Consider the following 27,739-nt stretch of genomic DNA (forward strand, 5'->3'; position numbering starts at 1 on the left):
TAATAACACTAATAAAATGTTTAACATACTACCTTATCAAACACTCTTTAACATGCATATTAACTTTCTTGGTGAGAAAGGAAAGACAAACTAGACATAAGCGTTTGAAAGTAGATTAATCGTTATTATGTGATGCTGTCTAATTAATCAATTTGAAAAGATAACCCAGGTAATAATTTGTTGCATTTAACTATTCCATTATTGAATACATTTTTCAGTTTAATTTTCACCTGTTTGCCATAAACTTGATATATATTTTTAATAAATATACACATATATTTAAATATATATATAAAAATAAATATATATGTATATTTTAAGCAGACTATAGTAGAGGCAAAGTAAATGGCGGTTAAGTTTGCAGTAGAAATGAAATGTTAGAACTTTGGCTATAACACTGAGCAAGGAGTGAAGACAAAGTTTAAAGTAGTTTCCCTTGAAATACACTGATTGGTTGTCTGCCTTTGATAAATATATTTTTATAATTGCTCCAATCATATTTCAAACTGCCTCTATGAATATATCCTCCCTGGAATATTTTAAATCTTTCAGTGCGTTTATTAGGAGCATATATTATAAAGTACGAAATGATTATTTAATGAACTTTCTCTTCTGCCTCAGCTCCTACTAAGACGCACCCACCCACAAAGCTACATCGAAGTGAAACCAATGTGTCATAAATATAACATTCCTAAAGACTATAATATAGTATCATTTTAAAACTTTAAATTGCTGCAGGTGATGAATGAGGTTCTAGATCTAAAACAAAAACAAAAACAAAAAACAAAAAAAACACCCCACAAAGGCTTCAACTGCTGTTTTATTGGATGTCAGCGTGCAGCCTATCTGATACGGAAGGCAGTGGTGCAAAAGGAGAGTCCGGAGCTGCTGCACACGCCAGTGTGTGCAAGACGAGAAGTGTGAGGAGGCTTATGACTTCTGCATGGGTGGAGGTGATGTTTTTTTTTGTTCACACACAGAATGGAAATTCCTGATGAAAGAACAGGGACTATAACATCTTCCAATCACTGCAATGAAATTCAGAAACCGCTGTTTGAGACATGTTAAAAAGCAAAGACCCATTAAAGAAAGGCAGAAAATTATTGCATCATGAAAAGAGAAATAGCACTTACTAGTAGTGACTAGCAGCCCTGTGTTTGCAGAATGTATCGGAAGAACCAAAAATCTCGACAATGTAGCTAAAGCTGTGGATAATTGTCTTTACCTCTACCTTATAACTTTTTGCAGGGGTGAGGATTTCAAGGAGTAAAAATAAATACATGGATTTTGTTTTTATTTTGAAATGGGAGCTTTTTTGTTTACAAGTTCATTACAAACTGAAAACTGTTTCTGTAAAAATAAATAAATAAATAAATAAATACATGGAGGTGACTCGGCAGGTTGCCACTGGAGTGCATCCAACAGCCACACTGAGGAGGTTTAATGGACTCTAAGTAGGAAGAGAGAAGGAAATGGCAAGAAGCATATTCCCCGCAATGCTTGGCGAGATATATTGTTAATGGCAGTGCTGAAAACGTGCTTTAAATATTTCCCTCTCTGTTTTTTGTTGCTTTCCTAGGAGGATTATTCATCACCACAGAACTGGAGGTGGGTTTGAGGAGAGAAAGGGCATACAGAATGAATAATCCACTTAATCCTGCTAAATCTTTGGTACTTTCCTCTACATTTTTTTCTCAAGCAAAACAAAAACCTGATACTTCAGGCTTACATAATAGTGTCAAAGCCAAACAGTGAACAACACCCGTATCAGTTCAGAATAATTAATGATTTTTCACTGTAATTACTTTTGGCCTCATCTTAAAAAAAAAACAAAACACATTTTTCTACATTAAGGACATAAAACCAAAAATACAAATTCACACTGGAGTGGTACTCACTAATAAAAGAAACGCATTTCTGCAATTATACTGGATCCTTGCTGACCTTCTTACCTGGCCTGTTGGAAAATCAGAAATAGAGTAGGAAGAAAATTGCTATTGAAATAAAATTGCAAAGTTCTCTTTCATTACACTGTGAAGTATGAAGTCACTGTGGTTCAGAATTGTCTTTTAATTTCAACAAACAAATACTAGACATTTATTACCTGCCAAGCACTGTTCCGGTTGCTCTGGATAAAAATGTAAACACGACACTATTTTTCTGCCCTCGACCTGCCTATCCAGCCGCTGTGAAGTCAGGGACTGGTAAGACAGTACACGAAACAATGTCTGGTGTCCCTGTCGTGTGGGTAACGTTGTGACCTACTGTGGCTGCCGAGATGGAGCCAAAGAAAGCTGTAAATTTTTTTTGAAGCCACGGTTCTTGAAATCATGAATATGTAGTCTGAGAAGGAAGGGATGCTGTCAATCACTAGCTTGAAGATCAAGCAGAAAGCGACAACAGAAATGAGAGGGACTGCGGACTTCCATCAGGTTTCTAGAACACGGTTTTGTTATTCGAATGGGAGTGAACTCTAAGATTTTTGGAAATACCCCTATGGAAAAGCTATACTCACCCCCCAACAAAATCATAAATGCTTTTTGAATTATCTGATACTTTGTACTATTCACACTTCAGGTCCTCTGCATTAAAATAAAGACTGCGTGTTGAATAGTGGGGAACTCGCTTTCTATTTCCCCTCTGTCAGTGTGATTAAAAGGTGAACACATATTATTGAGCCCCAGGCAACATCTTACACAGGATCTCTGGCATTCAGTAGGGAATTATTTTGCAGTTAATGAACTACTGAAAACATTTCTAGCCAAGCAAAATATTTTATCAAATTCATTTTCTACTTTTAAAATATATGCTCACTATTTTTGGCACATGAAGGAAAAGCCAATTAAAAAAAAAAAAGTCATTTAAAGTTAAAAATGCTTTCTAATCAAACATGGTTAGAGGGGAGAGGCAAGGTAAAAAGTGAAGTATTAAAACAGCACTGTCCCGGGGCACCTGGGTGGCTCAGGTGGCTGGGTATCTGCCTTCAGCTCAGGTCATGGTCCCAGGGTCCTGGGAATGAGCCCCGCATCTGGCTCCCTGCTCAGCTGGGGGGGGGAGGGGCGCTTCTCCCTCTCCCTCTGCCTCTCCCTCAGCTCATGCTCTCTCCCTCGCTCTCTCTCTCTCTGTGTCTCTGTCTCAAACGAATGAATAAAATCTTAAAAAAAAAAAAAAAAAAAAAAAGCACTGTCCCAAACAGAATCATAGACTCATGAGCATAGATTCCTCATGCTAAACCCTCTCAAGAGAGCCTGCATAAGCAATTGGCTTTGAATTTTGCTTAGGAAGTAAGAGCATATATTTTTAAGAAACTGAACACTGATACTATTCACTGGAGAGAGTAATCAAAAAAGGAGCAACTTGTTATTCTCTTTTCTCCAAATGGAAATACTTTTGCTGTTTCCCATTGTAAAAGTACTTCATGCTGATTGCAAAAATCTAAACAAGTGTGAAGAGAAAACTGGCTTCCATGAATTCCGCTAGGAACAGCTGGGTGTAATTCACTCTGCTATAGCCACCCTGGCTTCCTGTTCCTCCCAGAATATTCCACGGGCTCCTCAACCTCAAGCTTTGCATTTGCAATTCCCTCTGCTTGCAGTTCTGTTCCTCAGACATTTGAGTTGCTAGATACCCACTCCCTCACTTCTTAGAGTTTTCTTTTATCTTTTTTTTTTTTTTTGAAGATTTTATGTATTTATTTGAGAGAGAGAGTGAGAGTACAAGCAGGGGGAGTGGCAGGCAGAGGGAGAGGGAGAAGCAGGCTCCCCGCTGAGCAGGGAGCCCGATCGGGGCTCCATCCCAGGATCCTGGGATCATGACCTGAGCCGAAGGCAGACGCTCAACTGACTGAGCCACCCAGGCACCCCTAGGGTTTTCTTCTTAAGCCCTTAGAGAGGCTGCCAGAACACACTCTTACTAAAATACCAGTTCCTGCCCATGACTCTCTATTCTCCGTACCCCCGTGCATTGTCTTGACAGCGCTATCTTCCACTAAGGGAGCGTACATAACTTGCCTAAGTTCACACAGCTAGAAGTGGCAGACTCAGGATTCACTCAGGCTCTCTGGCTGCAGGGTGGGTGCTTGCAATCGCTACACAATGCTCTCCTTCTGGATTAGACACTTCATACATCTTTTTTTTTTTTTTTTAAAGATTTATTTATTTATTTATTTGAGAGAGAATGAGAGACAGAGAGCATGAGAGGGAGGAGGGTCAGAGGGAGAAGCAGACCCCCCGCTGAGCAGGGAGCCCGATGCGGGACTCGATCCCGGGACTCCAGGATCATGACCTGAGCCGAAGGCAGTTGCTTAACCAACTGAGCCACCGAGGCGCCCCGACACTTCATACATCTTGCAATGAATTCAGACAAGGCTGGAATTTGACTCAGGTGGCATCCGTGTGGGCACGCAAAGTCGACCATCCTGCTGTCCAAGGATAACTGGCAAGTACTAACCGGGGGGCAGAACGCAGGCGAGGGGCAGAACATAAGAAGCCCTCTTGGATGGATAGACATTTAAGTCAGTGCAGAATTTTTGAATAGAAATCTGTACAATGATGTAAATGCCTTCACAATGTGCCTGTCCTTTGACCTGTTAGTCTCATTTGCAGAAATTTTCTCTAAAATAATCAGAAAAGTATTCAAAACAGTCTTATAGTAACGACAGTTGTGAATCTGTGAATACCACTTAAGTATCTGACAATAATGGATTGATTAAAATAATTATGATGTATGGATAGATACAGACAGATGTATCAGTACCCACACTGACGCTGCCGAGTCAAATTCCAGCCTTGTCATACCTTTGCTTTCTTAGCTATAGAATTTTAGACAAGCTATTTAAACTCTTTTTCTCCGACTTCGCGTTTTAAAATACTATATGTAAATATAATTAATACTTTATTGTATATGTTACACGTTTTTGTCCTTTCAATTTCTTTTTGTCTGTTATCTTTCTTTTATTTGTTTTCCATACACTTTACTTTTTTTTCTTCTTTTTTAATGGGAGAGCTGTTTTTGAAATTTTGTTTTACTTTTTATATAGTCTCATTAATTAAATATCATGATTTCTGCCTAAATATGAAAATTATAATTCATAAGGGTAGAGGCTCTTCCTTATTATATTTTTCCCTGCATGTTTGGACTGTTCTTATGTTTGGAAACCTAGTCTTTGTTCATGAATGTATTCTAGTATATCTTTCAAAAAATTATAAGAGAAGGGCTTGCTCCTTGTGAGAAAATGAAATACACAAAAAAGTATAAAATAAGGAGGGGAAGTTCTCATCTTTCACTAATTTTAAGATTAATTGTTATTAACAATTTCTTTGTATCCTTTGTACTTGCTCTGATACACAAATTCTATCCATTGTTCTGCAATGTGCTCCTCACTTAACAGTATAGGTAGCAGAATCCTTCCATACCAGTATATTGACATATAATGTATTCTTTTAATTGCCTATATAGTTTCCCATAATTTGAAAATATGAAAATGCATTTAACTATTCTTAAGTGGTAAACCTCTAGGTTGACTCTAGTTTTCGCTACCATACATGGTTCAGCATATGTCCTTGCACATTGGTGCCAGTATTTATGGAGGCTAGACACCAGGATAATCAACTGATCACTCTAAGGGATATGCACATTTAACAGTTTTGTAGAAACTGTCGAATTGCCCCCAGTTTGCACTTCCATCCATAGTTAAAAGCATGTCCATTTTCCACTCTTTTAACAAATGTTCAGTATTTACCATCTGCTTTTCAATCTAAGGTAAGTAACTTATTTTTTATCCCGAATATAATTAAAATTTTTTTTTCTTTGATGTCCCAGATTACATGAAGACCTATCCTAGACTTGTCTCTAAGGAAACATTTTCTATATTAAGAATTTTATGTTTTCTCTTCTTCCATTATTTCTATTCTCCATTTGTAGGATACTTGAATTGCTTGTGAAATTTCTATTAGATACATATTGTATCCTTCCAATCTTCCCTCCATGTCTTTTAAAGCTTCTTTATTTAAAAAAATAAAAAGAAGGGGGCGGAGCAAGATGGCGGAGGTGTAGGAGATCTGGATTTCCTCTGGTCCCAGGAATTCAGCTAGATAAGGATCAAACCATTCTGAACACCCACGAACTCAACAGGAGATCGAAGAAAAGAATAGCAACAACTCTCTGAACAGAAAAGCGACCACTTTCTGGAAGGTAGGACATGTGGAGAAGTGAATCCGAGGCGATATTCAGGAGGATAGACAGCGGGGGAGGGGGCCTCCATCGGCCACTTCTGGCAAGTGATAGAGCCCCGGAGCACAAAATCGGAACTTTTAGAAGTCTGCTCTGCTGAGAGACGTCGCTCCAGTGGCTAAACGGGGGGTGGAACCCTCGCAGGGACAGTGTGGTCTCAGGACCCTTGGGGTCACAGAAAGACCGGGGGTGCCTGAGTGCAGCAGAGCTCCCAAGTATCGGAGCGGGGAAGCCGGCTGCAGAGATGGAGCCGAGGTGCGGGCTCTCAGCTCGGGGTTGCCATAAACCCTGATCTGTGACACAGTCGGGCCACTGCTCCTCCAGCAGGGACCCAACAAGCAGCAGATCCGGGGAGACTCCCCTTCCTCCCCCAGAGGAGCAGCATGGGAGGGCACCATAGGGATCTGCTGGGTTTGGAGACTCCACACAGTGTCAGGTGCCAGAGATAGAAACGCTCGGTCACAGGCCGGGTGAGCACGCAGTGCGGCCGGAGAACGGGGAGATGGGAGTGACTGACTGCTTTTCTCTGGGGGCGCACTGAGGAGTGGGGCCCTGAGTCCTCGGCTCCTCCTGGGCGGAGATTGGGAGGCTTCCATTTTCACTCTCATCCTCCAAAGCTGAATGGAAAGCTTGAGGGAACAAAAGCTCCCGAGAGCAAACCCGAGCATATTACTTAGCCTGGACCCGCCAAGGGCTGCGCAATTCCGCCTCCAGCAAAGACATTTGGGAACCACGGCAACAGGCCCCTCCCCCAGAAGATCAGCAAGAACAGCCAGCCAAGACCAAGTTTCCGGATCAATGAGAACGGCAGAACTCCAGCGCTAGGGGAATAATGCACATAAAATTCATGGCTTTTTTCCCATGATTCTTTAGTCTTTCAAAGTTAATTTTTTTTTTTAATTTTCTTTATTTTTTTCTTTTTCTATTTTTTAAAATTTTTCTTCTTTTTCAACCAATATCTTATTTTACTAATTCCTTTTCTAAATCTTTTTTAATTTTCATTTTTACAGTCATAGTCTGTCCCTTCTTTGTATTTAACCTTATTTTTTTGCGTGTATATATATATATTTTTTTTTCTTTCTTTAAAATTTTGGGATACAGCTTCTTCTAACAGACCAAAATATACCCTAAATCTAGTATATGGCTTTGTTCTAGTCTCCTGCCTGATCACATTCTCTCCTTTTTTTTTTTTTTTTTAATTTTTTTCTTTCTTTTTTCAATCAACTTCTTATCAATTCCTTTTTAAAAATCTTTTTAAATTTTCATCTTTGCAATCATATTCCATCCCTTCATCGTATTTACTCTTATTTTTGTATATTTATATAAGTTTTTCTCTCTTTAAAATTTTGGGAGGCAGTTTCTTCTGACAGACCAAAATACACCCAAAATCTAGAGTGTGCCTCTGTTTTATTCACAAGCCTGATCATATTCTTTTGTTTGTTTGTTTGTTTGTTTTACTTTCTTTTCCCCCCACCCCCTGGTTTTTGAGTCTCTTCTGATTTGTTTAGTGTATATTTCTCTCGGGCCGTTGTTACCCTTTTAGCATTTTGTTCTCTCATTCATCTGTTCTTCTTTGGACAAAATGACAAAATGGAAAAACTCACTGCAAAAAAAAGAACAAGAGGCAGTACCGACTGCCAGGAACCTAATCAATATGGACATTAGTAAGATGTCAGAACTAGAGTTCAGAATGATGATTATAAAGGTACTAGCTGGGCTTGAAAAAAGCATAGAAGATACCAGAGAATCCCTTTCTGGAGAAATAAAAGAACTAAAATCTAACCAAGTCAAAATAAAAAAGGCTATTAATGAGGTGCAATCAAAAATGGAGGCTCTAACTGCTAGGATAAATGAGGCAGAAGAGAGAATCAGTGATATAGAAGACCAAATGATGGAGAATAAGAGAGATAAACAACTACTGGGTCATGAGGGGAGAATTGGAGAGATAAGTGAGACCATAAGAGGAAACAACATTAGAATAATTGGGATCCCAGAAGAAGAAGAAAGAGGGGGGCAGAAGGTATATTGGAGCAAATTATAGCTGAGAACTTCCCTAATTTGGGGAAGGAAACAGGCATCAAAATCCAAGAGGCACAGAAAACCCCCCTCAAAATCAATAAAAATAGCTCAACACCACGACATCTAATAGTAAAACTTACGAGTCTCAGAGACAAGCAGAAAATCCTGAAAGCAGCTTGGGACAAGAGATCTGTACCCTACAATGGTAGAAATATTAGATTGGCAGCAGACCTATCCACAGAGACCTGGCAGGCCAGAAAGGACTGCCATGATATATTCAGGGCACTAAATGAGAAAAATATGCAGCCAAGAATACTATATCCAACTAGGCTGTCAATGAAAATAGAAGGAGAAATAAAAAGCTTCCAGGACAAACAAAAACTGAGAGAGTTTGTGAACACCAAACTAGCCCTACAAGAAATATTAAGGTCCTCTAAGCAAAGAGAGAGCCTAAAAGTAACATAGACCAGAAAGGGACAGAGACAATATACAGTAATAGTCACCTTACAGGCAATACAATGGCACTAAATTCATATCTTTCAATAGTTACCCTGAATGTAAATGGGCTAAATGCCCCAATCAAAAGACACAGGGTATCAGATTGGATGAAAAAAAGCAAGACTCATCAATATGCTCTCTGCAAGAGACTCCTTTTAGACCCAAACACACCTCCAGATTGAAAGTGAGGGGGTGGAAAACCATTTACCATGCTAATAGATATCAAAAAAAAGCTGGGGTGGCAATCCTTATATCAGACAAATTAGATTTTAAGCCAAAGACTATAATAAGAGATGAGGAAGGACACTGTATCCTACTTAAAGGGTCTATCCAACAAGAAGATCTAACAATTTTAAGTATCTATGCACCTAACATGGGAGCAACCAATTATATAAGCCAATTAATAACAAAATCAAAGAAACACATTGACAATAATAAAATAATAGTAGGGCACTTTAACAACCCCCTCACTGAAATGGACAGATCATCTAAGCAAAAGATCAACAAGGAAATATAGGCTTTAAATGATACACACTGGACCAGATGGACTCCACAGATATATTCAGAACATTCCATCCCAAAGCAACAAAATACATATTCTTCTCTAGTGTACATGGAACATTCTCCAGAATAGATCACATCCTGGGTCACAAATCAGGTGTCAACCAGTACCAAAAGATTGGGATCATTCCCTGCATATTTTCGGACCACGATGCTTTGAACCTAGAACTCAATCACAAGAGGAAAGTTGGAAAGAACTCAAACACATGGAGGCTAAAGAGCATCCTACTAAAGAATGAATGGGTCAACCAGGAAATTAAAGAAGAATTAAAAAAAAAAATTCATGGAAACTAATGAAAATGAAAACACAACTGTTCAAAATCTTTGGGATGCAGCAAAGGTGGTCCTAAGAGGAAAGTATATAGCAATACAAGCCTTTCTCAAGAAACAAGAAAGGTCTCAAATACACAACCTAACCCTACACCTAAAGGAGCTGGAGAAAGAACAGCAAATAAAGCCTAAACCCAGCAAGAGAAGAGAAATAATAAAGATCAGAGTAGAAACCAATGGAATAAAAACCAAAAGAACAGTAGAACAGATCAACGAAACTAGGAGCTGGTTCTTTGAAAGAATTAATAAGATTGATAAAGCCCTGGCCAGACTTATCAAAAAGAAAAGAGAAAGGACCCAAATAAATAAAATCATGAATGAAAGAGGAGAGATCACAACCAACACCAAAGTAATACAAACAATTATAAGAATATATTATGAGCAACTATATACCAGCAAAGTAGACAATCTGGAAGAAATGGATGCAGATGCATTCCTAGAGGAGTATAAACTACCAAAACTGAACCAGGAAGAAATACAAAACCTGAACAGACCCATAACCAGTAAGGAAATTGAAGCAGTAATCAAAAATCTCCCAACAAACAAGAGCCCAGGGCCAGAGGGCTTCCCAGGGGAATTCTACCAAACATTTAAAGAAGAATTAATATGTATTCTTCTGAAACTGTTCCAAACAATAGAAATGGAAGGAAAACTCCCAAACTCATTTTATGAGGCCAGCATTACCTTGATCCCAAAACCAAAGACCCCACCAAAAAAGAATTACAGACCAATATCTCTGATGAACATGGATGCAAAAATTCTCACCAAAATACTAGCCATGGGATCTAACAGTATCTTAAAAGGATTATTCACCACGACCAAGTGGGATTTATTCCTGGGCTGCAAGTTTGGTTCAACATCTGCAAATCAATCAATGTGATACAATACATTAATAAAGAACAAGAACCATATGATCCTCTCAATAGATGCAGAAAAAGCATTTGACAAAGAACAGCATCCTTTCTTGATTAAAACTCTTCACAGGGTAGGGATAGATACCTTAGTATCATAAAAGCCATCTATGAAAAACCCACAGCAAATACCATTCTCAATGGGGAAAAACTGAGAGCTTTTCCCCTAAGGTCAGGAACACGACAGGGATGTCCACTATCACCTCTGCTATTTAACAGAGTACTAGAAGTCCTAGCCTCAGCAATCAGACAACAAAAAGAAATAAAAGGCATCTGAATTGGCAAAGAAGAAGTCAAACTCTCATTCTTTGCCGATGATATGATATTTTATGTGGAAAACCCAAAAGACTCCACCCCAAAACTGCTAGAACTCATACAGGAATTCAGTAAAGTGGCAAGATATAAAATCAATGCACAGATATCAGTGGCATTTCTATATACCAACAACATGGCAGAAGAAAGAGAAATTAAGGAGTTGATCCCATTTACAATTGCACCCAAAACCATAAGATACTTAGGAATAAATCTAACCAAAGAGGCAAAGAATCTGTACTCAGAAAACTATAAAATACTCATGAAAGAAATTGAGGAAGACACAAAGAAATGGAAAAACATTTCCATGCTCATGGATTGGAAGAACAAATATTGTGAAAAGATCTATGCTTCTTAGAGCAATCTACACGTTGAATGCAATCCCTATCAAAATACCATCAACTTTTTTCAAAGAATGGAACAAATAATCCTAAAATTTGTATGGAACCAGAAAAGACCCCGAATAGCCAGAGGAATGTTGAATAAGAAAAGCAAAGCTGGTGGCATCACAATTCTGGACTTCAAGCTCTATTACAAAGCTGTCATCATCAAGACAGTATGGTACTGGCACAAAAACAGACACATAGATCAATGGAACAGAATAGAGAGCCCAGATATGGACCCTCAACTCTATGGTCAACTAATCTTCGACAAGCAGGAAAGAATGTCCAATGGAAAAAAAGACAGTCTCTTCAACAAATGGTGTTGGGAAAATTGGACAGCCACATGCAGAAGAATGAAATGGGACCATTCTCTTACACCACACACAAAAATAGACTCAAAATGGATGAAAGACCTCAATGTGAGACAGGAATCCATCAAAATCCTTGAGGAGAACACAGGCAGCAACCTCTTCGACTTCAGCTGCAGCAACTTCTTCCTAGATACATTGCCAAAGGCAATGGAAACAAAGGCAAAAATGAACTACTGGACTTCATCAAGATAAAAAGCTTTTGCACAGCAAAGGAAACAGCCAACAAAACCAAAAGACAACCGACAGAATGGGAGAAGATATTTGCAAATGACATATCAGATAAAGGGCTAGTATCCAAAATCTATAAAGAACTTATCAAACTCAACACCCAAAGAACAAATAATCCAATCAAGAAGTGGGCAGACTTCTTTGATCAAATGTAAAGTACTTCCTACTTTAACTGATCGCCTCTCTCTGGTTATTGGCTAGCCTCCTCCATTGGAATATAAACTGGTATCAGGGATCTCACAGTCTTGTAGAAATTAACCTGACCTATAGAAGAAGCTTAAAAATACGTGTTGAAGAGGTTTTTAAGTCATGTACAAACACTTTCCAGTCTTTAATAGGCTAAAAATAAGCAAAAACAAAAATAAAAATTTTATAATGGGTGTAAAAACTTAAATTTGACATTAGAAACCCACTAATTCATAATAATATTTTCTTTTCTTTTTTATACTTGTGGTTGATTATGGTTGAATTTCCAGAGAGAAGCCTCTTTTTCAAGGATTAAAGTGTTTGATTAAAAAAAAAAAAAAAAAAGAAATGGGCAGAAGACATGAACAGACATTTTTCCAAAGAAGACATCCAAATGGCCAACCGACACATGAAAAAGTGCTCAACATCACTCCGCATCAGGGAAATACAAATCAAAACCACAAAGAGGTACCACCTCACACCAGTCAGAATGGCTAAAATTAACAAGTGAGGAAATGACAGATGTTGTCGAGGATGCGGAGAAAGGGGAACCCTCTTACACTGTTGGTGGGAATGCAAGCTGGTACAGCCACTCTGGAAAACAGTATGGAGGTTCCTCAAAAAGCTGAAAATAGAGTTACCGTACGGCCCAGCAATTGCACTACTGGGTATTTACCCCAGAGATATAAATGTAGTGATCTGAAGGGGTACATGCACCCCAATGTTTATAACAGCAATGTCCATAATAGCCAAACTATGGAAAGAGCCTAGATGTCCATTGACAGATGAATGGAAAAAGAAGATGTGGTATATATATACAATGGAATACTACTCAGTCATCAAAAAAATGAAATCTTGCCATTTGCAATGATGTGGATGGAATTAGAGGGTATTATGCTAAGCGAAATAAGTCAATCAGAGAAAGACAACTATCATATGATCTCACTGATACGTGGAATTTGAGAAACAAGACAGAGGATCATAGGGGAAGGGAGGGAAAAATGAAACAGGATGAAACGAGAGAGGGAGACAAACCATAAGAGACTCTTAATCTCAAGAAACAAACTGAAGGTTGCTGGAGTGGAGGGGGCTGGGAGGGATGGGGTGGCTGGGGGATGGACATTGGGGAGGGTATGTGCTATGGTGAGTGCTGTGAATTGTGTAAGACTGATGAATCACAGACCTGTACCCCTGAAACAAATAATACATTATATGTTAATAAAAAATAAAAAATAAAAAGAAAGCTTCTTTATAGTTTTACATTAGTTTTTATTCTGTCCTATACTTTGGAAAAAAATAAGTATATCTTCCAGATTACAAATTCCATCTTAAAGATGAGTTTTCCTTCAACTCATTCTTTATGTAGGGATTTGAAATTATTTTAGTAATCAGGTTTTTAATTTCTGAAAACTAAAATTGACATCTTTCCATGCATTAGTTGCTGCTAGTTCTACCATTTCATCCTTCTCCTCTTTGCCAACAGAATATGGACTGGTAATGTGTTCAGCTAAAAAAAAGAGAGAAAAGAAGGAAGGAAGGAGGAAAGAAAGGAAGGAAGCAGGGAGGGAGGGAAGGAATGAAGGAAAGAAAAGAAGAAGAAAATAAAAAGAACATTCTCCAGCCTCCCTTGCAGCAATATATGGTGTTCTGGTAAATGTTTAACAACTGACCCTCTGGAAGGAAAAAGCACAAACTTTGCAGCTTTTGCTGCTTCCATGGTGTAAATACTCCAACCTGGAGTGACCTGAGGACCTCCCTTAATTCTCTCTCTGGCCGCAAAGTCTGTTCTTAAACTCTATCAAAGAACATGTTTACATTATTTCAAGAGTTAATTCCACAGTGTTCACTGAGAAGAAACATCATAGCCAGGCACATGGAATACTTGTCTTGAATGAACAACCTGCTTACTACTCCTTGGCTTACTCATTCCCTCCAGCAGTGATGAATCTAGACCGTGGGTCCAAGCTCCTAACAGGCAATTCCATTTAATTCAGAAGCTATCCTATTATGCCTGATGGAATTGCATGCTTTTTGTTTTTGTTTTTGTTTTGCTCTAGTTTCTGTCATTAATCCAGTGCAGTCTCCTTTATATTTTCAGATTATTCCTCAATGTTGCTCAGTGGATGACCCCTTCTTAGTTTTACATTGAAACTATGAATTGTTTTAATATTTGTATTTCTTCTGTTATAGGAATCATCTTTTGGGAAAGAAGAAGTATATATTTTCTAATAGAATTGGAACCAGGTAAACTTTAGAATCAGACTGCAACATTTAAAAAAATTAAGATGTTGAATAGAATTTCATAAATGCAGTGCATAAGGAAAAACACATTAAAGTTATGTTTACTGTAGTACTACTTTGTGAACTTCTTAGTGCTTGGAATCACTTTAGACTGTATACTTGGTGAGCACTTTCCATGTCCTTAATATTTGACAGTATTCTTTTATTTTACAATATTTTAACTGCTTGCCTGTTTTAGAGTTTTAGGGAGCTTATATTTCTGTTGGTTATTATTGTTTTACATTTGAAGCAATATGATGGTGAGCATCATTTGACCTAAATATTTGGTTACATTTATAACATGTCTTTAGTATAATTTTGTAGAAATGAAATCAGACCAAGAAATTCCACTTTCCAAATAAATACTGATATAAATAATTGAATTAATTAGATAGCGGTATTTAAGATAGAGATGCTAAATAAAAAGAGAATTGGGCCTAGAAGTGAAACAGATGTGGTTTTAATCTTTGCTCTGCTGTTTGCTCAGCAGAATGATCTTGGGGATACCCTCTCACCTCTGCATGCCTCAGTTGCCCTGTACATAAAATGGAGATTGTAACGTCTTGCTCAGGGGACTGTTGAGGAGAATAAATGAAATGCTGTGTGCAGCTCGCTCTGTACTTGGTAACTAGTGAGTCCGCAGTCACGTTTGGGTATAGGTTGTATGTGGCCCTTGTATAGTGCACACGGATGTGGTCATACGAATTAACTCTGGCTCAAAATAAATGCTTCCTCTTTTAATTGATATGTTATGAATAGTTTTACATAGCTTTCATAGTTACCAAAGGTTTTAAATTCTGTTATCGTTAATGTTCTGAACTAAAACACTTAGTCAATTCTCTCAATTTTCTTCAAGCTATGGTTTCTTGGCTCTAGGTTATAATCTGATTGAATTTCATCTTTAATTTTTCTAAGAGTAAGCTCTGCTTTATGGTAACTGACTCCATGCATATTTGCTCAGCATTTTTTTAATGGAGCTTTTGTGTCTTCAGAAAAATCACTATAATTGTTTCTCCTGCTCCTCTAGGCGTCTCCAGATTGTTTGAGGAGGCAGGGTTGACTTTGTAGATAATTACCCATTTTGTGGATGATTATGTGAGAAAATTACTTGCTTTCTGGGACTTTTGGTGGGGGGAATCCAACATTGTAACCCTTGAGACAAAATCATATATACGAACAAGAATTCATATCGTTACAGAGAATAGAAAAAGTAAGTAGGCTATCACCCAGTTTTGAAGTAAACCTTGAATACCTACCATGTAGCAGGCTTTCTACTAAAAGTGGTAAATAAGACACATGTGGTCCCTAATCCTTCAGATTTCATAGTCTTAAAAAAGGTAGTAAGAGTGACTCAAAAACATTCCAGAGCCAAATGGGCCTATTTCTCATGGAAGCTATACGTGAAAATTAAATTCTCTGTTAACCCATTAGAAGGCATCCAAATTAATGGCATATTTAAACACACTCACACAAAGGGAAACCTGATAATAAACAGTTACTCTTGCCAATTACCTACATATATATGTGAGGAATAAATCACAAACTTCCCCTTCAACTTTACATGCACATTCCAGCCTTTAAAGGAGTGGGCTCAGCAGAACAGCTTTGCTACTATAATTGCTTTCCACTGAAGTCTTTAGCATTTCCCAATCTGCAAAATGACATGATCCAGAATTCTTACTTCTCCCTGAAGATTATCCATGACCCTAGGGAAGAACTGGGTGTTTTTTGGTTTTGTTTTGTTTTTGTTTTTGTTTTTGCAATGGGGCAGAATATTTGACATTTTTGTATTTTTATGTAAGTAAAATTTATGTTATTATAACACATATATTAAGTGTAATGAATACAATATATTAATAGATAAAAATACATTTTTATATTTTTATGCCCAGTGTGCATGCTGGCTACATGGTCTGTTAAAATCTCTTTACCCATCTTACATTTTGGATGTCAATTCCCTGTTAAAATTTGTGTAATATCATTTAAATATTAAAGATTGATCTCACTGATGGAGAAAACATATGCCACATCATTTAATTCTTGTATGATCTTACCCTGAAGGTAGACAGGAATGTCCCTTGATCGGACATGGGAGCTTTTGAAAGCAGCCTAATATTGAATGGGCCTTTCAAGCAAATTAATTTCACTATTGGCCCATATTGAACTTGTGGTTATCTAAAGCCTTTCAGGGTTTCTTCCCATGCATTGCTGTCAAATCAGGTCTCTGTAATGATCTGCCTGTCTCCTTTCCCCACTGCATGCCAAACCTGAGGGAACTGAGACCCCATAGTAAACTTTAAAAATCCTATATTTGGGGCTTGGCAATTTAGCATTTGTTAACCAACAACTTTGTAACTAGGTTTTGGGGGTTGAGTCCTGAGACCACTGTCTTCATTCTTTAGTTCAAGTCTTGCTCTTAAACTCCAATTTGTGTCTAATCAACAAAATCCTGTTTCTTTGCATTCTCCCCACTGCATTCTTAGCTGATTTTCCTGATAGAGATATCACTCTTAATTTGTAAGTGCATTTTAGGCTTATGTTGTTCACACGTTCTGGTTTACTTTTATCTCCTTGCCTTAGCTGCCCTTAACTGTATACTTTTCTTTTAGTTCTATTTCTAGTCCTCCTTGTTTTTAGAAGTCAAGCTTACTGGGGTATCATTTGTGCAGTGGGCAGGCTGGAAAACAGCCCCCAACGATCTATCCCTTGGTATGCTCATCTTTGCGTAACTTCCTCCCCACATGTATAGGCTGGATATGGTGACTCACTTCTAATGAACAGAAGAAAGCAAAAGTGGTGGGCTGTCATTTCCAAGGTTAGGTTAAAAAAACTCAAAAACTCGTTGCCTTCTGCCTTAGACTGCCCTCTTTTGATCGCTTGCCTGTTCATTCTGTGGGAAGCCAGCTGTCATGCTGTGAGCTACCCTATGGAGAGACCCACTTGGCTAGGAGCTGAGAAGGACCCCTGGTCAACAGGCAGTGAGGAATTGAGTTCTGCCAACACCCACCTTAGAGGGCTTGGAAGTGGATTCTACCTCCATTGGACCTAGAGATGACTGTAACCCCAACCCACCACTTGACTGCAGCCTTGTGAGAGACTAAGCCACATGTGCCCAGCAAAAGTGAGCCTGGATTTCTGACCCACAGAAATCATGTGATAATAAGTGTTTATTGTTGTAAGCTACTAAGTTTGGGGATACTTTGCTAGGGAACAATAGATAACTAGTATAGTTTCCATACAGTACACTTCACCTTTTTTAGGCATACAGTTCTTTGAGTTTTGGCAAATGCATACACTTCCGTACCCAACACCACAATTCAGATATAGGACATATCCATCACCTTCACCCCCCAAAGTACCCTCTTGATCCTTTTTAATCAGTATCTTCCCCCTTCCCCTAGCTCCTGGCAAACTGGTCTGTTTCCTGTCCCTATGATTCTGCTTTTTCCAGAATGCCATATAAATGGAATCGTATAGTATGCAGCCTTTTGTGTCTGTTTTCTCTCACTTAGCATAATATATTTGAGATTCATCCAAGTTATCGCATGTAACGGTAATTGAGTCCTTTTTACGGCTGAGCAGTATTCCATTTTATGTAAGGACCATAGTTACTAATCTGTTACCAGATGATGAGCATTTGGAATAATTCCAGTTCGGGGTGATTATAATAAAGCTACTATAAATGTTTGCAATCATTTTTGTATGGACGTATTTTTTTCTCTTAAATACCAGAGGGTAGGGACTATATGGTTGCATGTAAGGATGGGTTTAACTGTATAGGAAATTACTGAAGTGTTTTCAAAAGTGAGTACACTTTACATTTCCACAATTAATGTGTGAGAGTTCTAGCTGCTCTGCATCCTCACCAGGCCATGATATAATCAGATTTCTTTCTTTTTTTTTTTTTTTAAAGATTTTATTTATTTATTTGAGAGAGAGAGAATGAGAGACAGAGAGCATGAGAGGGAGGAGGGTCAGAGGGAGAAGCAGACTCCCTGCCGAGCAGGGAGCCCGATGCGGGACTCGATCCTGGGACTCCAGGATCATGACCTGAGCCGAAGGCAGTCACTTAACCAACTGAGCCACCCAGGCGCCCAGTAATCAGATTTATTTCTATGTTAGTCATTGAAATATATGTGTAGTGGTATTTCATCAGATGTTTAATTTGCATTCTCCTAATGACTAATGATGTCGAGCATCTTTTCATGTGTATATTTGTCATCCAGACATTCTCTTTGGTAAACTGAATGAATTTTGTGCTCAATTTTAAAATGCTGGATAGAAGAGATGAAAAGAATTCCTTGACTTGTTCCTGGTCTTCCAAAGAAACATTCTTTATTTCATGATTAAATGTGATGTTATCTGTTCAGTTTTTGTTTTCTTTTTGTTTGTTTGTTGTGGTTATTGTTGTTGCTGTTGTTGTTTTTCGGTAGATGCTATTCATCAGGTTAAGAAAGTCCCTTTAATTCTTAGGTAACTGAGATCTCTTCCATATCATTAGTGAATGCTGAAATTCATCACGTTTTTTTCTGCATCTATTGAAATGGTCATATGATTTTCCTCCTTTGGTCTGTTACTATGGTGAATTAAATTGATTTTCAAATGCTGAACCAAACTTGCATTTCTGGGATAAAGCACATTTGATCACGGTGGATTCTATGGATTCAATCTGCTAATAATTTAAGTATTTTTGACTCTATGTTTATGAAGTATATTAATCTGTAAACTTCTTTCCTTGTAATATCTTTGTCCATTTTTCATATTAGTATAAGCCTGGGGAGTTGGGGACTCACAAGATGAGTTGGGAAGTGTTCCTTCCTCTTCTGTTTTCTGGAAGAGTTTGTGTAGAATTGGTATAACTTGTTCTTATGAATATAGATATTGTCGGAGATACAACAAAACTTTTTCTATTCTTTATTCTGCTTTCAGTTAAATGATTCTTCTAGAAGTGTTTTCTTCTTTTCAAATACAAATTCTTTCCTCTTTGCTCCTTTCGTAGTATAGATGAGGAAAGTATAGTTTCTTTCTTGCTTCTCTTTAAGGAATCATCCTAACACTCTCTTCCAAACACCAGGTTTTTATTTTTAGATTTGCCGCACACACACATTTCTTGTTAAGTACTGCCATTTCCCTTTCTATAAGAAATATTTACTTGAGAGTTCTCTTTCTATTAGCATATGTTAGTTGTCAGTCCATAGCACCAAACTATACTATTATGTAGAAAACTATATTTGCCTACTTGTGTTAAAATATTAAGGCCCAATTTTTTTATTCAGAATTGTATCCTCACTGTGTACAGGCATTGTGCTTAGGTGATGAGGCTAGGGCAATAAAGGCAGATGTGTTTTCTACTCTTATGGAACTACGGGCAAGTGGGAAAAACAGTATTTTTACTAAGTCAAGTAATGCAGTTTTGCTTTAGATCATCCCTGGTTTTTACCCTAATATTGGGGGAGGTCATCGAAAGGACATAACCATAGTTGGACCTTTGAGCCAGATGAAGGTAATGGAAGCTTCTCACTCCCCGCTCCCCTGGTCTTGGAATGTGTCCTTGGAATTTACCCCACTCCCAGAAGCTGCCCCAAGGATACAGCCTTAAGATAACGATGTGGTGTTGAGAACCTCTAGATTTTATGTGACTGAACCAGTTGAGACCTCTATATAAACTTTTACGATTTGGCTGATGGGTACAGAGATCTACTCATCTTGCGGCTTCCCAAGACAGGCATCATATGTCAATTTCCTTGTCTATTAAACTTGCCACCTACCAATCCAGAGTGGCCTGCTCTTTCTTCAGTATCTCCCTGCCCTCTGGGTATAGGGGCCGGTTTCAGATTTCACCTGGGAAGCTCCCAAAGTTGCAAACCAGCACTTAAGAATGGGAAAGCCTTCTTTATTGTGATTTTCTGTCTTATCATTTTTTTTCCCTTTAGTATTTACTTCACGTATAGGAGAAAAAGTGGGGGATTTTCTTCTTTCCCTTTGAATTTCAATTAAAAATTTTTTTGAATGGTAATTGAAAATACTTGGTTTAGAACCCATTGTGTTGTTGTTGGCAAATGTCGCAAAGGAGGTCAAATCCATTTCTGTAGTGATTTGTACATTGTTGAATCTTACAAAAGTCTCAGTCACAGTGCAGGAGTAGAGCATAACTTCTGCCTATGCCAGCAGCTCTATACAGCGGCATTTCAGCTATGCTGCAGGAATTCTATTTTTTCTTCCACTTCTTGCAACAGACAGGAGTTTCTCGTGCTGGATTAGTGAAATCTGAATTTTTCTGTCTTTAGTGATACTCCCTGGAACCTGTTTTGACTTGAAATGATGCATGATTCCTTTTGATATTTAGTATAATCCCATCCATACCATTGGTCTCATAAGACTGGATTTTAGTCTATTCTAAACTCATTGAAATTATGGCTTTTTAAATGTTTAGGGTTTTTTTGTTTTGTTTTGTTTTGTTTTAACAACACCTGGTTTTTATTTGAATCCTGGCTTAAAAAAAACAAACAAACTATAAGACACATTTTTTGAAACCATTGAGAAAATATGAATATGGTCTGTTACATAATATGAAGGCATTGTTATTAGTTTTGTTAATTATGATAATGATATTGTTTTTAAGAGATGCATTTTAAAGTATTTAGTAGTGAAATGTCATAATGTCTGTAATTTAATTTAAAATACTTCATGAAAAGAAAGAAGAAATGGCCAGTTGTTTTTACTATAAAAGCAATGCATATAACCTAAAATAAATGGATGAAAATGCTATGAAGTTAAAAAGTAGTCTCTTTTCAAAACTATTCTTTCTGAGGAATGCTTACAGAAATTAAAAATGTTTAACCAAAAAGAAAGAAGCCATCAAATATATATGTATAACTTTTTAAAATATATTTTTTCTGGGTATAGAATTCTAGAGTTTTTGTTGTTATTGTTGATGAAGATTGTTCCAATGTCTTCTAGCTTGCAGTTATTCTTAGGAGGAGTCTACTGTTATTTTTATTTTTATTCCCTTTTATGCTATATGTCTGGTGGATTTTCATATTTTTTTCATTGTCATGAGTTTTAAGCAATGTGATTGTGATTTACTTTGGTGTCGTTTTCTCACGTTTGGGGTTCACTGCACTTCTCAAATTTGTGAGTTTATAGTTTTTGTCGAGTTTGGAGAGATTTGGCCATTATGCCTTCAACTTTTGTTGTTGTTGTTGTTCTCGTCTCCCCATTTTGGGATTCCAGTTACACATATGTCAGACCCATTAAAGTTGTAGCAAATCTCACTGATGTAGCAAAACTCTAAACCAAGTTTTATTCATTTGTTTCTGGCCTTTTTCCCTCTCCGTGTTTCAATTTTTATTCAATTGCTATGCTTTCCCATCCTCCACTCTTTTCTTATACAGTATTTAATATGTTGTTAATCACACCCGGTATATTTTTAGAAAGATTTATTTATTTATTTTAGAAAGAGAGAAAGAGTACACAAGCAGGGGGAGGGGCAGAGAGAGAGGGAGAGAGAGAATACAAAGTAGACTCTCCACTGAGTGTGGAGCCCACATGGGTCTCGATCCCAGGACCCCAAGATCATGACCTGGGCTGAAATCAAGGGTCCCATGCTCAACTGACTGAGCCACCCAGGCACCCCACATCCAGTATATTTTTAATCACATATTGTAGATATCATCTCTTGAAGTTCAATTTTTTTAAAAAATATCTTTCGTGACTCTACTTAACATACTCAGTCATGCATTCTCTACTTTCTTGCATACTTCCTTTACTTTCTTGAGACATCAAATATAGTTTAAGTTATTTAAAAATATCCTTGACTTTTAATACTATTATTACTGTCATTCCTACTGGTTAATTTATCTGCTCATTATGAATCATGTTTTCCTGCTTACTTGCATGCCTGATAATTTCTGATTGGCTGCCACACATTTTGAATTTTAACTTTTTGGATACTGGATATTTTGTATTTTATACACAAGTTTTATTCTGAAATATAGGTAAGGTACTTTGGGACAGATTGATCCTTTCAAGGCTTGCTTTTAAGCTTTGTTAGCTTGGATTGGAGTAGTCTATAGTCTTGTCCTACTAATGAAGCAACGCTCTGCTGAGCATTCCTCAGGCCCATATCATGAGGTTTGCCAGTGTCTGTTGAGGACATGTGTTGTACCTCGTCTTGTGTTACTCCTAGGAATTTTTTCTCCAGTTCTTTTCCTGTGACTCTTTTCTCACCCTTGTGTGGTAAGTACTCAGCCAAGGACTCATGGGGAATACTCTCTAGTTTTCCCAAGTTCTTTCTCTGTAGTATCCCTCTCTCTAATACTCTTCCCTGCATAGTTTGATTGTCTCTCCCCTCTTGAATTCTCAATAATGTCTCCTCAGTTCATGGAGACCATCAGGATCTGTTTATGGTTCCTTTCCCTGGGCAATGGCCTAGAAATGCTATAGCCAGTCCTCTAGGACAATGGTCTCATCTCATTTGCTTCTCTTCCTTCAGTGCTCACTGTCTTGTGATATCTATTCTTGAAAGTCTGAAAAACATTAATTCACATATTTTGTCTGGTGTCTTACTTCTTTAAAGTGGGGGTTAAATCTGGTACTTGTTACTTCATCGCGACAGATAACCAAAGTTCCCCAAGAGAAAGCATGTTTAGTTCTAATATACCACTATGTTCTTTTTCTGTAATTTCCATGTTTCTACTGAGATTCATTTGTTCACCCATTCTGTCCATCTTTTTGCTATAAATTCTTTAACATATTTATTATAATTCTTTTAAAGTCCTTTTCTGCTCATTTCTACACCTAAGACATCTATTTGTATGTTTTCGTTGACTTTTTTTCATGATAATGGGCTACATTTTTTCTGTAATTTTTAATTGTATTCCATTTGAGGTGGCTTGTAGATACTTTGGATTTTGTTAACTCCTCTAGATTGAATTTTGTTCTGGCTGGCAGTTAAAGTTTCTTTCTTTCTTTCTTTCTTTCTTTCTTTCTTTCTTTCTTTCTTTCTTTCTTTATCTTTCTTTCTTTCATCTTTCTTTCTTTCTTTCTTTCTTTCTTTCTTTCTTTCTTTCTTCTTTCTTTCTTTCTCTCTTTCAAAATTTTATTTTATTATGTTATGTTAGTCACCATACAATACATCATTAGTTTTTGATGTAGTGATCCACGCTTCATTGTTTTCATATAACACCCAGTGCTCCATGCAGTACGTGCCCTCCTTAATACCCATCACCAGGCTAACCCATCCCCCACCCCCTCCCCTCTAACACACTTGTTTGTTTCTCAGAGTCCATAGTCTCTCAAGGTTCATCTCTCCCTCCGATTCCCCTGCCCCTTCATTTTTCCCTTCCTTCTCCTAATGTCCTCCATGCTATTCCTTATGTTCCACAAATAAGTGAAACCATACGATAATTGACTTTCTCTGCTTGACTTATTTCACTTAACATAATCTCCTCCAGTCCCATCCATGCTGATGTAAAAGTTGGGTATTCATCCTTTCTGATGGCTGAGTAATATTCCATTGTATATATGGACTACATCTTCTTTATCCATTCATCTGTTGAAGGTCATCTCGGCTCTTTCCACAGTTTGGCTATTGCGGACATTGCTGCTATGAACCTTGCGGTACATATGGCCCTTCTTTTCACTACATCTGTGTCTTTGGGGTAAATACCCAGTAGTGCAATTGCTGGGTCATAGGGTAGCTCTATTTTTAATTTTTTGAGGCACCTCCACACTGTTTTCCAAAGTGGCTGTACCAACTTGCATTCCCACCAACAGTATAAGAAGGTTCCCCTTTCTCCACAACGTCTCCAACATTTGTTGTTTCTTGCCTTGTCAATTTTTGCCATTCTAACTGGTGAAAGGTGGTATCTCAATGTGGTTTTGATTTGAATTTCCCTGATGACTAATGATGATGAACATTTTTTCATGTGTCTGTTAGCCATTTGTATGTCTTCTTTGGAGAAGTTTCTGTTCATGTCTTCTGCCCATTTTTTGACTTGATTATTTGTTTTTTGGGTGTTGAGTTTGAGAAGTTCTTTATAGATCTTGGATACCAGCCCTTTATCTGTAGTGTCATTTGCAAATATCTTCTCTCATTCTGTGGGTTGCCTCTTTGTTTTGTTGACTGTTTCCTTTGCTGTGCAGAAGCTTTTAATCTTGATGAAGTCCCAAAGTTTGTTTTTGCTTTTGTTTCACTAGCCTTTGGAGATGAATCTTGAAAGAAGTTGCTGTGGCCGATGTCGAAGAGGTTACTGCCTATGTTCTTCTCTAGGATTTTGATGGATTCCTGTCTCACATTGAGGTCTTTCATCCATTTTGAGTTTATCTTTGTGTATGGTGTTAGAAAATGGTCGAGTTTCATTCTTCTGTATATAGTTGTCCAATTTTCCCAGCACCATTTATTGAAGAGACTGTCTTTTTTCCATTGCATATTTTTCCCGCTTTGTCAAAGATTATTTGACCATAGAGTTGAGGGTCCATATCTGGGCTCTCTATTCTGTTCCATTGGTCTATATGTCTGTTTTTGTGCCAGTACCATGCTGTCCTGGTGATCACTGCTTTGTAATATAGCTTGAAATCGGGCAACGTGATGCCCCCAGCTTTGTTTTTCTTTTTCAACGTTTCCTTGGTGATTCAGGGTCTTTTCTGATTCCATACAAATTTTAGGATTGTTTGTTCCAGCACTTTGAAAAATGTCATTGGAATTTTGATCAGGATGGCATTGAAGGTATAGATTGCTCTGGGCAACATAGACATTTTAACAATGTTTATTCTTCTGATCCATGAGCATGGAATGTTTTTCCATCTTTTTGTTTCTTCTTCAATTTCTTTCATGAGTGTTCTGTAGTTCTTAGAATATAGATCCTTTACCTCTTTTGTTAGGTTTATTCCAAGGTATCCTATGGTTTTTGGTGCTATTGTAAATGGAATAATTTCTCTAATTTCTTTTTCTACAGTTGCATTGTTACTGTATAAGAAAGCAATTGATTTCTGTGCATTGATTTTGTATCCTGCCACATTACTGAATTATTGTGTGAGTTCTAGTAAGTTGGGGGTGGAGTCTTTTGGATTTTCCACATAAAGTATCATGTCATCTGTGAAGGGAGAGAGTTTGACTTCTTCTTTGCCAATTTGAATACCTTTTATTTCTTTTTGTTGTCTGATTGCTGTTACTAGGACTTCTAGTACTATGTTGAACAATAGTAGAGAGAGTGGGCATCCTTGTCATGTTCCTGATCTTAAGGGAAAGGCTCTCAGCTTTTCCCCATTGAGGATGATATTTGCTGTGGGTTTTTCATAGATGGATTTTATGAATTTGAGGAATGTTCCCTCTATCCCTATACTCTGAAGAGTTTTGTTTTATTTTGTTTGTTTTGTTTTGTTTTTACTCTGAAGAGTTTTAATCAGGAAAGGATGCTGTATTTTGTCAAATGCTTTTTCTGCATCAATTGAGAGGACCATATGGTTCTTCTCTCTCCTCTTATTAATGTGTTCTATCACATTGATTGATTTGCAAATGTTGAACTACACTTGCATCCCGGGGATAAATCCCACTTGGTTGTGGTGGATGATCCTTTTAATGTATTGTTTGATGCTATTAGGTGGGATTTTGTTGAGGATTTTGGAATCCATATTCATCAAGGATATCGGTCTGAAATTCTCCTTTTTGATGGGGTCTTTGCCTGGTTTGGGGATTAAGGTAATGCTGGCCTCATAGAATGAGTCTGGAAGCTTTCCTTCTGTTTCTATTTTTTGAAACAGCTTCAGGAGAACATTTCTTCTTTGAGAGTTTGGTAGAATTCCCCAGGGAATTTCTTCTTTGAAAGTTTGGTAGAATTTCCCAGGGAATCCATCAGGCCCTGGACTCTTGTTTTTTGGGAGGTTTTTGATCACTGCTTCAATCTCGTTACTGGTTATTGGCCTATTCAGGTTGTCAATTTCTTCCTATTTCAGTCTTGGCAGCTTATAGGTTTCCAGGAAGGCCTCCATTTCATCCAGATTGCTCAGTATATTGGCATATAGTTGTTGCTAATAATTTCTAATAATTGTTTCTATTTATTAGTCGTGATCTCTCCCCTTTCATTCATAATTTTATTACTTTGGGTCCTTTCTCTTTTGTTTTGGATAAGTCTGGCCAGTGGTTTATCGATATTAATTCTGTCAAAGAACCAGCTTCAAGTTTCGTTGATCTGATCTACTGTGTTTCTGGTTTCTAATTCACTGATCTCTGCTCTAATCTTAATTATTTCTCTTCTTACGCTTGGCTTAGGCATCGTTTGTTGCTTTTTTTCTAGTTTTATAAGGTGTAAAGTTAGTTGGTGAATTCGGGATTTTTCTGTTTTTTTTTTTGAGTGAGGCTTGGATGGCTATGTATTTCCCCCTTAGGACTGCCTTTGCAGTATCCCATAGGTTTTGGACTGGTGTGTTTTCATTCTCATTGGTTTCCATAAATTGTTTAAGTTCTTCTTTGATTTCCTGGTTGGCCCAAACATTCTTGAGCAGAGTGGTCTTTAGCTTCCAAGTGTTTGAATTTCTTCCAATTTTTTTCTTGTGATTGAGTTCCAGTTTTAAAGCATTATGGTCTGAGAATATGCAGGGGATAATCTCAGTCTTTAGGTATCAGTCGAGACCTGATTTGTGACCCAGTATGTGGTCTATTCTGCAGAAAGTTCCATGTGCGCTCGAGAAGAATGAGTATTCTGTTGTTTTAAGATTGAATATTCTGTATATATCTATGAGGCATCTGGTCCAGTGTGTCATTCAAAACTCTTGTTTCTTTGTTGATTTTCTGCTTAGATGATCTGTCTATTGCTGAGAGTGGAGTATTGAGGTCTCCTACAATTAACATATTGTTATCAATATGACTCTTTATTTTGGTTAACAGTTGGCTTATGTAGATGGCTGCTCCCATGTTGGGGGCGTAGATATTTACAATTGTTAGATCTTCTTGTTGGATAGACCCTTTAAGAATGATATAGTGTCCTTCTGTGTCTCTAACTACAGTCTTTAGTTTAAAATCTAATTTGTCTGATATAAGAATTGCTAAGCTTTCTTTTTAGGTCCGTTGGCATGGAAGATAGATCTCCATCCCTTCACTTTTAGTCTGGATGTATCTTTAGGTTCAAAATGAGTCTCTTGTAGACAGCACATGGATGGGTCCTGTCTTTTTATCCAATCTGCAACCCTGTGCCGTTTTATGGGAGCATTTAGGCCATTCACGTTGAGAGTGATTATTGAAAGATATGAATTAATTGTCATCATGTTGCCTGTGAAGATGTTGTTTTTATAGATTGTCCCTGTAAATTTCTGTTCTATATCACTCTTGGGGTCTTTCTCCTTTTATAGAACCGCCCTTAATATTTCTTGCAGGGCCAGCTTAGTGGTCACATATTCTTTCAGTTTCTGCCAGTCTTGGAAGCTCTGCATC

The 27,739-nt window shown here is 37.6% G+C and overlaps 1 long non-coding RNA gene across 1 annotated transcript in view; it reads right to left on the reverse strand.

Moving 5' to 3' along the window:
- Window positions 1–802: 802 nt before the first annotated feature.
- The window catches only part of LOC118533968 (uncharacterized), a 37,979-nt gene continuing 11,042 nt past the window's right edge, over window positions 803–27,739 (reverse strand). The window contains exons 2-3 of the long non-coding RNA XR_013447540.1: window positions 11,659–11,742; window positions 803–1,028 (exon numbers count right to left, since the gene is read on the reverse strand). This is a non-coding gene — a long non-coding RNA (uncharacterized LOC118533968). The remainder of the gene's footprint in view (window positions 1,029–11,658; window positions 11,743–27,739) is intronic.

This window comes from Halichoerus grypus, chromosome 5, assembly GCF_964656455.1.
Source record: "Halichoerus grypus chromosome 5, mHalGry1.hap1.1, whole genome shotgun sequence".
NCBI lineage: Eukaryota > Metazoa > Chordata > Mammalia > Carnivora > Phocidae > Halichoerus > Halichoerus grypus.